The following is a 17,247-nucleotide window of genomic DNA, read 5'->3' as shown; positions in this document are numbered from 1 at the left end:
AGGGTCTCACTCTGTTGTCCAGGCTGGAGTGCAGTGCAGTGGCGTGATCTCAGCTCACTGCAGCCTCTGCCTCCTGGGTTCAAGCAATTCTCCCACCTCAGCCTCCCGAATAGCTGGGATTACAGGGGCATGCCACCACGCCTGGCTGGCTAATTCGTGCATTTTTAGTAGAGACAGGGTTTTACCATGTTGGCCAGACTGGTCCTGAACTCCTGACCTCAGGTGATCCACCTGCCTTGGCCTCCCAGAGTGCTGGGATTACAGGAGTGAGCCACCTCGCCTGGCCCCATTCCTAAATTCTTAATGTTTATTAACCTCTCAAGTAGTTGAATTTTATCACTGAGAAGTTTTTAATCAAGAAGCTTATGAGGCTCATGTACTTAGACTTTTTTATGTTTATGAATGGCCACTTGTTGTCTCTATACTTCCCTGAGAGCTGGGGATACTATTCTTGAGTAACTCTTTCTTTTTGAATTGAATGGGTATTGCTCCACTTCCTCTTTCTGCTCTTTTTAAAAATGAGTTTATATTCCCAAGTTTGCCTATAATGCGAAATACTCATGAGGAATATGATTCTGGTCTGAGGATCATATTTTCTTCCAGACTGGATTCTTCTTCTTTATTTTGAATGCAGTGTAATGTTCCTTTCTTTTACTCACATGCGTGTTGAGGTGGTGGGGAAGGTTTGCAGAGTTGCCAGGTTGTTTCTTTACATCTTGTTCATCCTTAACATGGACAGTTCTGTCCAAAACTTCTAATCTTTTGATACATTAAGCGTGAGTTTTCCTTGATATACATCTCACCTTACCTTGAACCAGTTGGTTCCTTCTCCCTACCCCCACTTCACCCCTGAGAATCACCGTTGTGGGTATTGCTTTCTACCCACTTTTCTGAAGTCTGAGAGTATGGGAGTTGGGGAGGGGGAGAGGTTGCCACGGGGGAAACTAGACTCTGCTTTCTCTCTTCTGAGATCTCATGAAATGCCCTGTATTAAATGCCCATTTCATCCAGCTGGAGAGATGTTCCCTTCCTTCCTTCCTTTCTTCCTTCCCTCCTTTCGAGGCAGAGTCTCACTCTGTCGCCCAGGCTGGAGTGCAGTGGCACAATCACAGGTCACTGCAATCTCCGCCTCCCAGGCTCAAGCTGTCCTCCCATCTCACCTCCCGAGTAGCTGGGATCACAGACATGAGCCACCACACCTGGCTGATTTTTATATTTTTGCAGAGACAGGGTGTCATCCTGTTGTCCAGGCTAGTCTCCAACTCCCAAGTTTAAGGAATCTACCCATCTCAACCTCCCAAAGTGCTGGGATTACAGGCATGAGCCACCGTGCCCAGTTGAGATTTCCCATTTTTATGAGCTCCTGTTCGTTCCACATATTCAGCCCAGATCTGCGGGAAATTTCTGAGTTCTGGCACTCTGACCATTTCACTTTACACTTTTAATAAGTGTAACATTTAAATGAGGATAATGCTAGGCATTTCCGACACAGACCCTAGACCTTTCAGTCTTATGTTTACACGTTTCATAAACATTTACTCTGTAAAAAACACTCAAGCAGGCATGATAGAGGCTCCTCTGTTTCTCCATTGCCTTCAACTCTTACCTCCTTTCCCTTTTCCCCCTTGCCTTCCCCACCCTGTGAACCTTGACTAACCAACAAACTGCAAGGCTTGCAAAAGCCATTCGTGAAAGTACTGTTCTGTTATCAGGATGAGACAGAACCACAATCCTGATCAAGAAGCGTGAAAACCGGGACAACCTCCACTGCAAGTTTCACAGCAGTTAAAGACAAAGGCTTTTCCTGGCCCAAATCACTAGGGCACATCTGCCTGCCTCCTCCTCACCCTATACAACTACAGCCTTGCTTTGATTGGGAAATTACCTGGTCTTCAAAGGGTCCTTAATTGCATCAGCTGAATGAAGCCTTTGACCTCTATTTGAGTTGCCTCAATTATGTTCCTTGGGCTGGGGGCAGTGACTCATGCCAGTAATCCCAGCACTTTGAGAGGCCAAGGCGGATGGATCACCTGAGGTCAGGAGTTTGAGACCAGCCTGGCCAATATGGTGAAACCCCGTCTCTACTAAAAATATAAAAATTAGCTGGGCGTGGTGGCACGTGCCTATAATCCCAGCTACTGGGGAGGCTGAGGCAGGAGAATCGCTTGAACCTGGGAGGTGGAGATTGCAGTGAGCCGAGATTGCATCATTGCACGCCAGCCTGGAGGGCAAGAGTGAAACTCCATATTGAAAAAACATATATATATATATGTGTGTGTGTATTTTTTTTTCTTCCCTTGGACAACTTCCTGGAAGGCATAATGTCAGGCCCTGAGCACGCAAACGTGGATAAGACATGCTCTAGGTGAGGAAGACAAACATCAGTGAATAAATACAGTGCAGAAATATGGAGATGATTGTTTCCTTTTCCGAAACTGTTGACAGGTGAATAAAATTACCAGGAAAATGTAACATCGTCACAAAAGAATTTCCACAAGCTCACAGACCTCACAGGGCAAGACATCAGAGACAAGACCTAGATTGTAGCTGGGAACTGGGCCAGATGCTAGGCTAGTTTATACACCGTCTGTAGCAACCCTGCATCCAGGCGCAGGCCTGATTTCACACAGGGTCCCCATCAGTGCTCTTGAATTTTGTACAACAATGTTTCCTTATCACTGGAACAGGAAATATGGTTCCCATAGCTGTCATACACAGAATCCCCTGAGAGATTTCTTCTCTGCAAAGTATCATTTCTTCCCCGAGTCCACTCACCTGTGCTGTCCTCAGAACCTGTTCCCAGCAGCGTGCTCCTCTGGCAGTCACCGCTTGCAGTTCCAATGGGGTCGGCTAGGGCAGCACATGTGGCTCTACATGCTACAGGAGTTGCGTGTTGAACAAAAGAATGAGACAAGGATAAATTCTTCTAAATCCCTTGAGGCATCCCAGCAGTTTATTTATGGGTTGGCTGATTTGTTTTGATGGATGGCTCTGCGCAGTTGTGGCTCGCTTAATCTGACACTGCTGAGATTTGTGAAAAGGAGTGATTGGCTCGTAAGAGAAACATGGTTCAGTTGTGTCTGTGTTGCCATTGATCTCAATAGCCAGATGCCCTGAACAGGTTTAGAGGCACAGTTGCTTAGGGCAAAGGAACAGAATTTGATTTTCCTATGGAGCAAGAAAATAGGCAAAATTTTACTCTAACCAGCTCTCAATGAGCTCATAATAGAAGGTTCTGTAATTGCTGAAAGAGGAGGCTTAGAATTCAATGGTGCAACTAATCACTACTCCTGCAGAGAAGAGATGGGAGAGCAAATGCTGCTTTTCTCTTACAGGAATAATGACTTCAGCCCAATTCCTCCGGCTTTCCTTCAAAAACATGGCAGCCACCCTAGAAGTATTCGGAAAAGCTATCCTAACTAATCTGCTAATGTTGATTGTCAGATTGACCAAAAGAAAGAAACTTAGGCACATGAGTAGAATTAGGACCGGTCAGCAGTTAGAGTTCACTTGGCTTTCTTTCAAAGCCAATCAAGAGCCCATTCTCATGCCTTTCAAATGCCACAGAACGCCATTAATGTGAAGTTCCTTCTGTGATAAAATGAGCCCCCACGCAGGGGAGTCCACTAACCGAAGCTTTCTGCAAATGGCTTCCTGCTGTCATTTCCTTGGGTAACTACTTGCAAAATACTATGTATGATGCCATATGGGCGGAAGGAAAGGGCATGAATTTCTTCTCTGAAGGACTTGTGTTTTGGGGAGCTCAGCACCGTCCCAAGGCTTTTATACAGCTTCTCAACACCCAAGAGAGCGCTTCGGGTTTCTCAACTCGCCTTCTTAGGAGTCCCCATCATTGAGCAGAAACTCGTTGACTAGTTCAAGTAAAAGGGAAGGGGTGTTCTTGTAAAGAAAAAGAACAGGCTTGCTGGAATCCACTTAATAGAAAGACTAGAGGAGTGGCTGCATTTCCTCAGCCCTATGACAACAACAGCAATCTACGAGGCACTAACAACATTTTGGAGTGTGGGTCGCCCACTTATTTGTTAGGTAATACTGCATTCTGTTTTATGGCACCTTAAGATCTGGTGCCTATGGTGGGAAGAAGGGGAGAGATGTGAGGAATTGATATGTTTAGAGTGGAAGGATGAACATCAGGTCTTCAGAGGGAATTTGCTGCTCCTTTTATGTGCTTTAGGGTGGGAGAGTGGGCTTCAGTGGGCTCCAACTTGGAAATCTATGTGGTATGCTCAGACGCAGACATCATTAAAGAATGCATTCTCCTAGGCTTCTCTTGGATTTTCTTATTTTCTATACTTCTCTACATCCCCATTGTCATGAGATATTTATTGAGGGCCTACTGCTTGCTCAGTGTCATGTAAGATACCAAAATTAAGAGGATAAGACAAGTTAATAGGAGAGTGAATGATCAATTTTGGGGTTCAAATTTAAGTGCTACAGAATATCAGTAAAGGCAAACAGCACCAGAAATCCAGCTAGAGAAATCTGATCACATGACAGTGTGAGGACTGGAGATGAGCACCTGCTTCTTGAGCACTTTGCATGTGCCATGGAAGGGGGACTCTGCCAGGTGCCAGATCATTGTTATTTATTTAAATTCATACAACAGCATTTTTTTCTTCAACTTTGTTTTTATTTCCGGAGTACAAGTACAGGATGTGCAGGTTTGTTAGACAGGTAAACATGTGCCATGGTGGTTTGCTGCACAGATCAACCCATCACCCAGGTATTAAACCCCAAATCCATTAGCTAATCTTCCTGCTGCTCTCCCTCTCCTGCCCCACAAACAGGCCCCAGTGTGTGTTATTTTCCTCCATGTGTCCATGTGTTCTCATCATTCAGCTCTCACTTTTAAGTGAGAACATGCAGTGTTTGTTTTCTGTTCCTACGTTAGTTTGCTGAGAATAACGGCTTCCAGCTCCATCCATATTCCCGCAAAGGACATGATCTCATTCCTTTTTATGGCTGCATAATATTCCATGGTGTGTATGTACCACATTTTCTTTATCCAGTCTATCATTGATGGGCATTTGAGTTGATTCCATGTCTTTGCTATTGTGAACAGTGCTGCAGTGAACATACACATGCATATATCTTTAAAATAGAATGGTTTACATTCCTTTGAGTAAATATCCAGTAACAGGATTGCTGGGTCAGATGATATTTCTGCCTCTAGGTATTTGAGGAATCACCACACTGTCTTCTACAATGGTTGAACTAATTTATACTCCCACCAACAGTGCAAAAGTGTTCCTTTTTCTCCACAACCTTGCCAGCATCTGTTGTCTCTTCACTTTTTAATAATCGCCATTCTGACTGGTGTGAGATGGTATCTCACGCTTTTGATTTGCATTTCTCCAATGATCAGTGATGTTGAGCTTTTTTTCATATGTTTGTTGGCCACCTGAATATCTTCTTTCAAGAAGTGTCTGTTCATGTCGTTTGCCCACTTTTTAATGGGATTGTTTGTTTTTTCCTTGTAAATTTGTTTAAGTTCCTTGTAGACTCTGGATATTAGACCTTTGTCAGATGAATAGATTGCAACAATTTTCTCCCATTCTGTAGATTATCTGTTTACTCTGATGATAGTTTCCTCTGCTGTGCAGAAGCTCTTTAGTTTAATTGGATCCCATTTGTCAATTTTTGCTTTTGTTACTATTGTTTTTGGTGTTTTCATCATGAAATCTTTGCCTATGCCTATGTCCTGAATGGTATTGCCTAGATTTTCTTCTAAGCTTTTTATAGTTTTGGGTTTTACATTTAAGTCTTTAATCCATCTTGAGTCAATTTTTATATAAGGTATAAGGAAGGGGTCCAGTTTCAATTTTCTGCATATGGCCAGCCAGTTCTCCCAGCACCATTTATTAAATAAATAATCTTTTCCCCATTGCTTGTTTTGTCAGGTTTGTCAAAGATCAGATGGTTGTAGGCATGTGGTCTTATTTCTGAGCTCTCTACTCCATTCCATACCACCACAGTTTTTTTTTAGAGATGAGGCCTCGCTCTGTTGCCCAGGCTGGAGTGCAGTGGCTCGATCGTAGTTCACTGCAGCCTCTAACTCTTGGGCTCAAGTGACCCTCCCACCTCAGCCTCCTGAGTAGCTGAAACTACAGGCATGAGCCACAACACCTGGCCTCACAACAGCATTCTGAAGTGAATGGAGAAATAAATGTTGAGGCTCCTAGAGGTTAATCAACTTTCCCATAACAAATTATGGTGGGATCAGAGAGAAAAAGGTAATCATTCCTAATGGGGAAAACTGAGCACTGCAACTACACACGCATACACATGCATGCACACACACACACATATGCACACCAGACACATATATATATACCCCACACATGTCACACACACATGCACACATCAACACTTACATACACACACCACACCTGCACTCAGAAATGCAGGTAACTAGCCTAGCAAGCCAGTACATGATTTGGAGCTCAGTGGGACTTAGTTAGGATGTTATGTTCTGTTGTAAAGAATCAGAGAAAAGAAGCCAGAGTTAATCTCCAGAGAGTTAAGCCACCTAGGAATGCCAAAGTATACAGTTGAAGGCCAGGGTCAGTTAATAAGGCCAACGTGTGAAAACAGGAAGGGGAACATGAGAGAAGAGGGGCATTGCCATCTTGGACAAGCACTGCCATTTTAAGTTCCCATTGATTAAAAACTGCCTAAATCCAGCCTAAAAGCATCAGCCTTAAGGCTAATGTCAGCATGACCATAAACACAAGTGACACCTCTGACCAGAAACATTACAACTCTGAGATAATCTCCCCTCTGACTAGAAACTTGCCAGCCCCAAGATAACCAACCCTCCAACCAGAGACAGTCCAACCGTACAATAAAACTCTCCTCCACACAGAACCATCCCAAGCCTGTGATAAGCTCGCTCTCTCTCCCTAAGCCCTTAAATACCCTTAGTCTATAAGGGAGAATGTTTCTGACCGAAATCGGCCAGAAGCCCCTCTCAGGTTTATTCTCCAGAATAAACCTGTCTTTGACTGTTGAGCTGCTTTTTGTGTTTCTTTCTTCTTTCTGTAACTCTTATAGGACAGAAACTGTAAATAAGCCAAAGTGGGACCAGAGAAAACCAGAGGGAAACAAGAATAAAATTGTGGCAATACTCTTCAAATAAGCCTAAAAGGGACAGTTGTTTACTGTGATTAATCATAGGGTGTAGTCTGCTTGTCTTGGACTTGAAGGTAGATAGCTGGAGTGTTCCCAACAGGAACAAAGACATGGAAGCCAAGCTGGGCCTGACAGTGGACAGAATGGCCCAACTGAGGTAAGGTGGATGGTCACAGAGCATGGGGAATATAAAGTTGAAGGCAAGGCCAGATGAGAAGGAGACTGAATGCCAAGAGTTTGGATTCAAAGCACACAACTATAGGAAACCAGCAGAGAGAAATATGTTTTTGAATTCTCAGCTTTAAATAATTCATCCCAGACCTGTAATTTTAAGACAAAACCCCTAAATGTGAATGCATTGCTAGTACTTCCAGAATTAAGTTAGCTTTGCAATTCAGTCACTGAATGTGAAAGAGACCATTTCTGGGCATCAAAATCCAGTTTCCCCATGACTTGCACCTCCGGGTATTAAATAGAGCTAGATAAGGTTTTGTATTCAGATGAGACTTCCACAGCTAATCTCCTGTCACTCTAAAAGTAATTTACTCTCAAGTGGATAAAACTACATATGTTTTTGGATAAGAATTTAAATTGTCAAATTCTCTTCTTGTGTAATCATTCAAACACTGCTCATTTCTAATTCCAGGATGTGGTCTCTACTTTAATGATTATATTTCACAGGTTTCCTCAACATCCTGCCCCATTGTTCACATAAATATGCTCAACACGGGGTTATAGAAAATACTTAGATGATATTCTATCCAGGTCCTGGGGTACAAATTCTTGAAAAACAGGAACTACATCTCTGGCCCAATCAACTGACATTGCTGAGAACTCAAGGCTTTATTTTATTTGGTGAGTCAAAACTCTATCCCAGATGTCCTTGTGGGATATTCAAGGGTATTGACAGTCATGCCTTTGATCGGGAGATTTTGGAAAGGCATGCACTCTTGTGAAAACTATCCATGTAGGTTTACTCGGAAGAGAAATACTGCTTTGCTTGTTTTTCCCCAAAAAGAGAAATATGAAAGTTTAGGCTTCATGATCAGAGCAAGCTCAGCTTGCTATAAAACAAACCAATAACAAAAGGCTTTGTGGCACTGCTTTTCTTGAGCGACTTTCTCCCTAGATCAAGTTCTCTTTTATCTTCCAAAGCATTTCTTAAACAGTAGGATTTTCACAAATCCTCCATTTTCTCACCACATCCCTGTGTATTAATTATATTTGATCAGCCTTTTGCCCAGGACTCAATTGCCTCTCCTATGAAACTCACTGTGACCTGTGCTTACCAAGTCCAGTGGGGTGTGCCACAGCCTCCTCCCTGACCTCTATCAGCATTGACTACTGCTCACAGCCTTCTCCTTCCTGAAGCTCTCTCCTCTCCTAGCTCCCTGCGGCTCCTGTCCTCAAGAGCTCTCCTTGATCTTCTAGAGCCCACCATCTCTGATACTTCACTGACCTCCTTTCTTCTCCTGTCCCCATAATAGAGTTGTTGCCCCAAGGTTATCTTCTTGTCCTCCTTTCCTTAGTGTCCCAATATAAGTCTTTGGGTGATTTAATGTGGGCCCCTGCCTACAGTTACTTCCTTCCATGAGGCCATCTCCCAGATCAATATCATTCAATGTCCTCATTCTCGGTAGCTTCCTGTTTCTTAACTGCCTGGCACATGTCTCAACCTAGATTGTTTTTGGAACCTCAAACTTATGACATTCAGCTTAATCCTAGCTGAAAGATGTGCTTGGAGCTTGTCTTTGGAAGAAGGCAGCAAAGACCGTTCTGTAGCAACCATGGAATGAAGGCTGGGAAAACTGACCAGGCCAGCATGGACAGGTCCTCCTCCTCAGGGAAGGGCAGGTAATCCCAACCAAGTCAAAGCTGGCATAGAAAATTCAAGTCTGATCCAGACTGGGATTCGCAGTCCAGGAAGCTCTGATATAGCAGATCAATATTGGTTCATCCAGTTCACAAACCAGACAGAATCATTTGAGATGAGGCGAAGGGTGCCAAGAGCAAAGTCCAGGTCAGAAGGCAAAGGGACTGAGAGGAGCTCTTCAAGAGGGCACAAAGAAGACCCAGGGCAAAAGAGCCAGGCTCTTAGGTATGCAGCAGGTGCATTTAAAGAGGCTGAAGGTCTGCATTTGCCCAAGGGCCTGGCACACAGACCCTGGAAGGACAGCAGCTCAATCCTGGATGCTACTAGAAAGGAGTGGGCTTCAAATGGACACCAGTCCAGGTGCTATCATTTGAAGGTTCCCTCTCTCCAAAACTCATGTTGAAATTTAATCCTCAATATGACAGTACTGAGAGGTGGGACCTTTAAGAAATTAGTGGGTCATGAGGTCCTCCCCAAATAAATGGATGCATCTATCCATGGATTAATAGATTAATAGGTTAATGGATTTATGAGTTATCACAGTAGTGTGACTAGTGGCTTTATCAGAAGAAGAAGAAAGATATGAGCTAGTATGCTCAGCCTCCTCAGCATGTGACACTCTATACTGCTTTGGTAGAGAGTCCTCACCAGCAAGAAAGCCCCTACCAGATGTAGTTCCTCAACTTTCTACTTCTCAACCTCCATAAATATAAGAAATAGATTCCTTTTCTTTATAAATTACCTAGCTTCATGGATTCCGCTATAAGCAACAGAAAACAGACTAAGACACCAGATCTGACTCTCATTTCTCCAAAGCCAGGGAAGAATTAAGCTTCAGAGAGCAGACATTGTTTGGGCTGCTGGGATTGGCGAGGTCTGGCAGAACTTCCCCTCCTAAAATGGAACTCATTTTCAGACTCATCCCTAGATCAGCCTGCTTCCAGGTTTTCCTTTCTCCAGTGAAGACTTGGAATCAGCTTTGTCTCCAAAGTCATACCTGCCATGCCATCAGTTGCCAAGTCCAGTTGGTTGCTAATCTGTCTACTCCACTTGCTTTCAAAGAGGACTTGAAGTAACTTGCAAAGATGCATACATTATAACAAGACTTAAAACACTTAGGTGAGGAAAAGGGGAGAGAAAACAAGGACAAGAAAAATAAGATAGAGCCAGCGATATGATACAAACAAATCTACGTCATGATGCCCCTTGTTAAGGAGGAGCTCCAAGCTTGGTTTTGAGATGCTGAGCAGCCAACACAAGGAGGGAGGCATGCTCAGTGGCACTGGTCACAATGTCTCAAAGATACGAACGGCTGCTCAAAGAGAAGCACAGTTATTCCCGTTGCCAAAATTGAAATGAATATATGCATGTGAAGTTTCAGACAGAGCTTGTGATGACATGGGGAAAATCCAAAGTATCATGTGGCTGCTTCTCACAATGCCCTCAGAGTAGGTGAGTGACCTAAGACAGAGGGGTGCTTGGTAAAAGTTCACCTGTAGATTTGTTCTTGAAGTAGCCACACGCCTTCACCACCACTTTCCATGACTGCTGCTCCTGACTTTCTTCCCTAGACTACCCCATGGCCTCCCTCAGTCTGTCCCACACCAGCACCAGAGCAGTCCCTGACTCACAGCACAACACTCATCCTCTGTCTTCAGAAAACTCGCCCCGAGAGGCATGCCCTCCACCCTCATCCCTCTAGAGGGCCCAGCATCCCCACCTGTCCCATCTCCACCCCGCTGCATGGATCTATCACGTGTCTCTTCCCTCAAAACATCACATACTCTCTGCGATGGCTAATTTCATTTTATCTTATTTTTTAAGAGACAGGGTCTCAACTCTGTCACCCAACCTGCTGCGACAGCTATGATTGCAGTGGTGCGATCATAGCTCACTGCAGCTTCAAACTCCTATGCTCAAGCAATCCTCTCACCTCAGCCTCTCAAGTAGCTAAGACAACAGGCACACATAACTGCACCTGGCTAATTTGTTTTCACCTTTTTTGAGGGGTCTCTCTATGTTGCTCAAGTTGGTCTTGAACACTGGATCAGACTTGAATTTTCTATGCCAGCTTTGACTTGGTTTGGATTACCTGCCCTCTCTGAGGAGGAGGACCTGCCCACATTGACCTAGTCAGTTTTCCCAGCCTTCATTCCATGGTTGGTGCCGAAGGATCCTTGCTGCCTTCTTCCAAAGGCAAGCTCCCAGCACATCTTTCAGCCAGGACCAAGCTGAATATCATAGGGTCTCCCTATGCTGCCAGACTGCTCTTGAACTCCTGGCCTCAAGCAATCCTCCTGCCTTAGCCTCTTGAGTCTCTGGGATGAGCCACTGCACCCAGCTGTGATGGCTAATTTCATATGTCAACTTGACTAGGCTGTGGTGCCTAGTCGTTTAGACAAACGTTATTCTAGATCTTGCTGTGAAAGTGTCTTTTAGATGAGATAAGATTTAAATCAGTGGATTTTGAGTAAAGCAGATTGTCCTGCATAATGTGGGTGGGCCTTATCCAGTCAGTTGAAGGCCTTAAGAAAACCACAGACCTCTCCCAAGGCAAGGGAATTCTGCCAGCTGATGACCTTCAGACTCAAGCAGAAACTCTTCTTTTGGTCTCTAGCCTCTGGCCTGCTCTGGAAATTTGGAATTTGCCAGCCTCCATGATCCAATTCCTTAAAACAAATCTCACCCACCCACCTTGGCTTGCAAACTACCTATTGTTAGTTTCTCTAGGGAATCCCAACTGATTTACTCTCCAGGTTCCTTCTTTCTCAGATGCCCTCTTCCCACCACTCCTGTTTGTCAAACTCTGATCCATGTCGTAAAGGACAGCCCAGTCATCTCTCTGTGGGGCACCTCCTCATTGCTCGCAGTCTGGAGTGGGATCAGCCCCCTTCCCGTCTCTGAGCAGTGCTCACGCCTTGCCTGTGTGGAGTTACTGGCTCCTGACTCAGCACACGTCTTTAGAGCAGGAGTCTCTCAGGGCAGATTCTTGACCTAGAGTCAGGCACCCAATAAATATCTAAGACATTCAGGGAGTCCTCACAGCAAGAGTCGCTCCAAAATGTGCCTTCCCAGAACACCTACCAACTAGGTCAGCTGCCAAGTCTCCATTTTGTAAAAGAAATTCAGAGCGAGACAGGTTCATGTGCATAGAGGGATTTAGTCATAAGAACAAATAAAGGGTCCAGAAGTTTCTGATGTCTTTTCTTTAGCACTGAGTCATTAAATATAGGGGGCAAACTAGGATTTCTTTTTTCATGAATGAGTAAAAACCCATGTGGCAAGACAAAGAAAGCCTGGACAACAGGCAGCTAAACATTCTCACGGGCAGCCAAGTCGAGGTCCCGGTGGAGTAATTCAACTTCCTCTGTGTGCAGCCACCTGTTGCTGTGACCGCCCAGGAGGGACATTGGGAGCCACCTGGTGGCTTGTCCAGCCATGCAAACCACATGTCAGTGTGCCTGCTGGAGGAAGGGGAGCCAAGGCAACGCACAGCACACACAGATCCCGCCTGGCAGCAAGGCTGTGGCCCCGGGGGTTGCCAGATGGAGCCTGCCGGATTCCACGCAGCTGCAAGCTCAGTTTAAGAGCTCCTCTTGAAGCAATGATTCTGGCACCTCACAGAGTGCATGGCCTGCCACCAAAGACATCAAATTAATAATTCATACTTAGCATTTAGGTACCACTGTCGTGCTGGCCAAGTCATTAGTACATGCATTTTCTATTTCTGCCAGGGATTGCTTCCCAGAGAGATTATTGCCGTGTTGCTGATAATAAAGCCAGCGCTGATGAGAACTGGCAAGGTGGAATTCACCTCAAGTTAGGGGCAGAACAGGACTCCAGAGTTCAGCCTCCAAAGATACACAAACATGGTGACCATCGACGAGCAGGGGAGGACAGGAAGGCCTGGCAGTCCGATTCCCAGTGCCCAGAATCCAGCATCTGTGGGCTATTTATGTAGCCTAGCAAGGCCTTGGCTTCTCATCTGAAGATGAAAGGAGCAAGTCATGTAATCTCCAGTTTCCTTTCAGGTTGAACATCCTGCATCACGGGCTCAAGGAAGGTTCAGGCAGAGTCTGCCAATCTCAAGGGACTGTTTTCCATTCCTACCTCCTCTGTTGATGACAAACCTCTACAGTGGGACCGTCACTTCCTTCATGGGACATGTATACCATCTCTAGGCAAGCAGGGAGAAGGGGCATGTAGAATTCTCTTACAGACAGGTGGTTCTGCATCCTTTAATGTGCTGTAAACTTACAAATCTTCATAATAAACAAAAGTGAAACAAAAGGCTTTGGATACTGGTCTAGTGGGTGGATTCTAGTTTTTAAATTCATTGACTTATTTTAATTATTTTTAGAGCTGAGGTCCAACTGTGTTGCCCAGCCTGGAGTCCAGTGGCTTTTCACAGGTGCAAGCATGGCACACTACAGCCTCCAATTCCTAGACTCAAGAGATCCTCTGACCTCAGCCTCCAGAGTAGCTTGGACTGCAGGCATGCACCACTGCTTCCAGCAGATTCTGTTAATCCTTCATCCAGGTCACTGCTATCTGACCCAGCCCCTGCTGCTGCTGTCCACAGACAGCACATTCACTGCTGGACGCTACTGTAAGAGGTTTATCTGAATGGCATTAAGTTCTTTGCAGAGGGATCATCTGCAATGCCTGTCTGCCACCCTGTGCTCTGCACTTGCAGCCTGGAGGCTTCCAGCACTCCCCAGTTTTTGGATGGAAACATTGAGTGGCCCCTCTCCAGCAGGAAAAGCTTAAGCAATGCGTGCAAATACTCCTGGGAGCTCCAGCCTGTTGGGAGAAGTCTGAAGTCCACTACTATCTTGGTTCCCTTGGGCTGCTATAACCAAATACTGTGGGCTGGGTGGCTTGTAAACAATAGAAATTTATTTCTCACAGTTCTGGAGGCTGGGAAGTCCAAGATCAAGGCACCTGCAGATTCGGCATCTGGTGAGGGCTTTCTTCCCGGTGTATTGATAGCACCTTCCTAGGTCTCTTTATGAAGGCACTAATGCCACTCATTAGGCTCTACCTTGGTGACGTAATCACCTCCCAGAGGCCCCACCTCCTAATACCATCACTGTGGGGATAAGGATTTCAACGTATGAGTTTGGGGCAGTTGCAAACATTCAGACCACAGCACCCACACACATCTTTCCCATCTGCTGATGGGGAAGTGTGTGACAGCTCTTAGTCAACGTCCATTCTCCCCTACAAAATCCTTGCATCATCAGAGCTGGCAAGGTACCTGCTATAAAGCATGTCTTCACCAGGACTCCTTCATACCAGGTGTGGCATGGGACTAAGTTTTAGGAGATTAGACATGGAAGTTTGTTGGGAAGGACTTCTGGAGGAGGCTCCTTAGAAGGGGGGACAGACTGATAAGAAAAGCTCTTTTGCCCCATCACCTTGCCTTCTCCTTGGAATGCAGATGAAATGGCTAGAAGTCCAGCAGGCAACCTGGGCCATCATGTTACCTTAAAAAGGGATGCTCCACACTGAGTTGGTAGGGCCAAAGGTGGAAGGCACCTGATGTCCAGGTAAGACCTGCCACGCTAGCCTGGCTCTGTCTACCCCCTGAAAAAAAAACTGCCCTGTTTGTGTAAATACACTGTTCATTTAGTTTTCACTTAACTATGGCCAAATTGGGTCCTAACTGATATGCAAGCCCATGCAATAATCACCGTTTTGGAGATGTGAATGTGAGTCAATCTGCCGCTGTCACTGACCAAATGGCAGTGGGGCTCTAACACCTCCCACCTGGCATACAGCTCCGCCCCTGGGGTGTCCATCAGTGTATCTGGAGCAGAGCCTGCTCCAGACAGCTCAACTCCATCCTCTCCTCCTCATTCACAGTTGAGAAGACACTGAGCTAAATGGGTGTCTAGCTTCTGGGTTTTTTTTTGTTCTGTTTTGTTTTGTTTTTACCAGGAGGCGTGAGGGCAGCTCTGTCAGCCCCAGCAGTGGAGGCAACAAAAAAATGGCTTGGGAATTGGAGCCAGATATAAAAGCTGCAGACACTGGGGCCCAACAGTCAGAGGGGTGGTAAACAATAGATGAAATGGATCAGGGAAGAGCAGAGACCCTGGAAGGAAAACACACTTCGAACACCAAGAGGTGGGAGAGTGTTACTATGGCAATGCAGGGCTTGGGGCTGGGGCAGCAGAGGGGCTGCTGAGAGCCAGTGATGAAAACAAAACACAAAGGGAGGAGATGCCCAATCCGGAGCTCTGCTGGAGCAGAGTGAGCACCAACTCTCTCTCCTCATCCCCGGCTCGCCGGCCACTCCGGCCCCTCCGACTTCCAAAGATAGGATGCAACTCTCAAAGCCACGGCAGAGCACAGAACAGCCCTGACCTGGCCTTCCCAGCCATTTCAGCAAGTACAGCCCTGGCTTTCATTTGTCTGGGAAGAAAAATCATGCTCTCCCGCATGCCTGCCTCTGGGACTCAGCTTCTTCTGAGCCCACCATTTGGAATCATGTTTCCCTCCTCTGCTCTAGCATTGAGAAGAGGAATTACCTTCTTCCTTCCTTTTTTTTTTAACTCCTTTATTATTATTATTTTTTTAAATTTTGAGACAAGGTCTCATTATGTTGCCCAGGCCATCCTTGAACTCCTGGGTTCAAGCAATCCTCCAGCCTTGGCCTCCCAAGTAGCTGGGATTAACAGGCGCACACCACGCCCAGCTCTCTTTCTTCCTTGTTATCTTTCCATTTTTATTTTGTGCTGGAGCCCCAAATTACAGAAGATTATGTGACAGCAGTGAGAACGTATCACATCAAACTCAGATATGCAGGAAAAGAACTGGCACTCTTAATTTTCTCTAACTGCTTTGAATTTGCTCTGACACCCACATTCCTGTTCAGGATTGGGATTGCTGAGGGGCAAAGATAGAGAGAAGAGGACATAAATCCACCAAATAAAGGAAGCTCAGCTTGGTGTTGTTTTAAGCCATCTTTCTTAGGGTAACCCCATTTCTTTGAGGTAAATACTCCACCTTTAGAGTTTCCTCCTCTCACTGGCCCAGTGACATCTGGGAGTCTGTTGGGGTCAGTGAATGCATCTGCAGGGTGCTGAGGACCTCTGGGCCCACAGGCCGGCCGTGTGTGTCCTGGGCCCTCCAGGCCCCCTCAGGAGCCTTCCTTGGGCTCTACCACCAGACACTCCATTGGTACCTGCTACTCAGGTCTCCCGTGGGGAGGTGGTAGTCAACCCCTCTCAGAGTCTGCACCTGGTGAGCGCTTCTCACTGAGCTAGCCCCATTTCTGCCACCTCTAAATACCAGCTGTATAGTCTAGCTAGCCCTGGCTTAGGCCGTCACCGCACGATCTCTGCTATGGGCTCCCCCATGCCTTGCCATGGCAGCTCTTGGGCAGGCCCCTCAGCTCTCAATGCCTTAACACACGAACAATTTCTTTGCTGCCAAGACTGCCCCATGTTGCCGTAGGGCACATTCTCTGAAATGGAGTCTTCCCAGCATCCCATAGAAAGGACAGAGGAAAAGGCCCTCTTCCTGTTGCTTCCCCTTTGGGCCTGTCTAGGATAGCTCCCTTAAACCTTGCATTAGTTTATTTTGCACTGCTATAAAGGAATACCTGAGACTGAGTCATTTATAAAGAAAAGAGGTTTATGTGGTTTCTGATTCTGTAGGCTGTACAAGAAGCATGGTTCTGGCATCTGCTTCTGGGGAGAGCTTCAAGGAGCTTCCAATCATGACAGAAGAGGAAGGGGAGTCGGCATCACATGGCGAGAGAGAAGAAAAAAGAGGAGGACATGCCAGGCTCTTTTTAACAACCAGGACTTGTGTGAACTGATAGAGCAAGAACTCACTCATTACTGCAGGGACAGCACCAAGCCATTTATCCAGGGATCTGCCCCACGACCCAAACACCTCCCTCTAGGCTCCATCCCCAACATTGAGGATCACATTTTGACATGAGATTTGGAGGAGACAAATATCCAAACTATACCATACCGCAGGCTCCCTTGGCTGCTTACCTCAATAAAAACAGTCAGGATCCTCACACTTGACTGATTACTATCCCTTCTTTCCAAACCAAAAGGACTTCCCCTTCCCCTTACTCTCTGGTGGGACTGGGGATTTACTCTCCATCATGGCTTCCTTCTTCTCCACCTTAGGGACCTCAGTGGTGCAAGTGGTACCAACCCCCTCATTCCTTAGAGAATTCCTTGTAGTTCAGTCTAGAT

The sequence above is a fragment of the Theropithecus gelada genome, chromosome 1, assembly GCF_003255815.1.
Source record: "Theropithecus gelada isolate Dixy chromosome 1, Tgel_1.0, whole genome shotgun sequence".
Lineage (NCBI taxonomy): Eukaryota > Metazoa > Chordata > Mammalia > Primates > Cercopithecidae > Theropithecus > Theropithecus gelada.
This window is presented reverse-complemented; position numbering follows the sequence as displayed.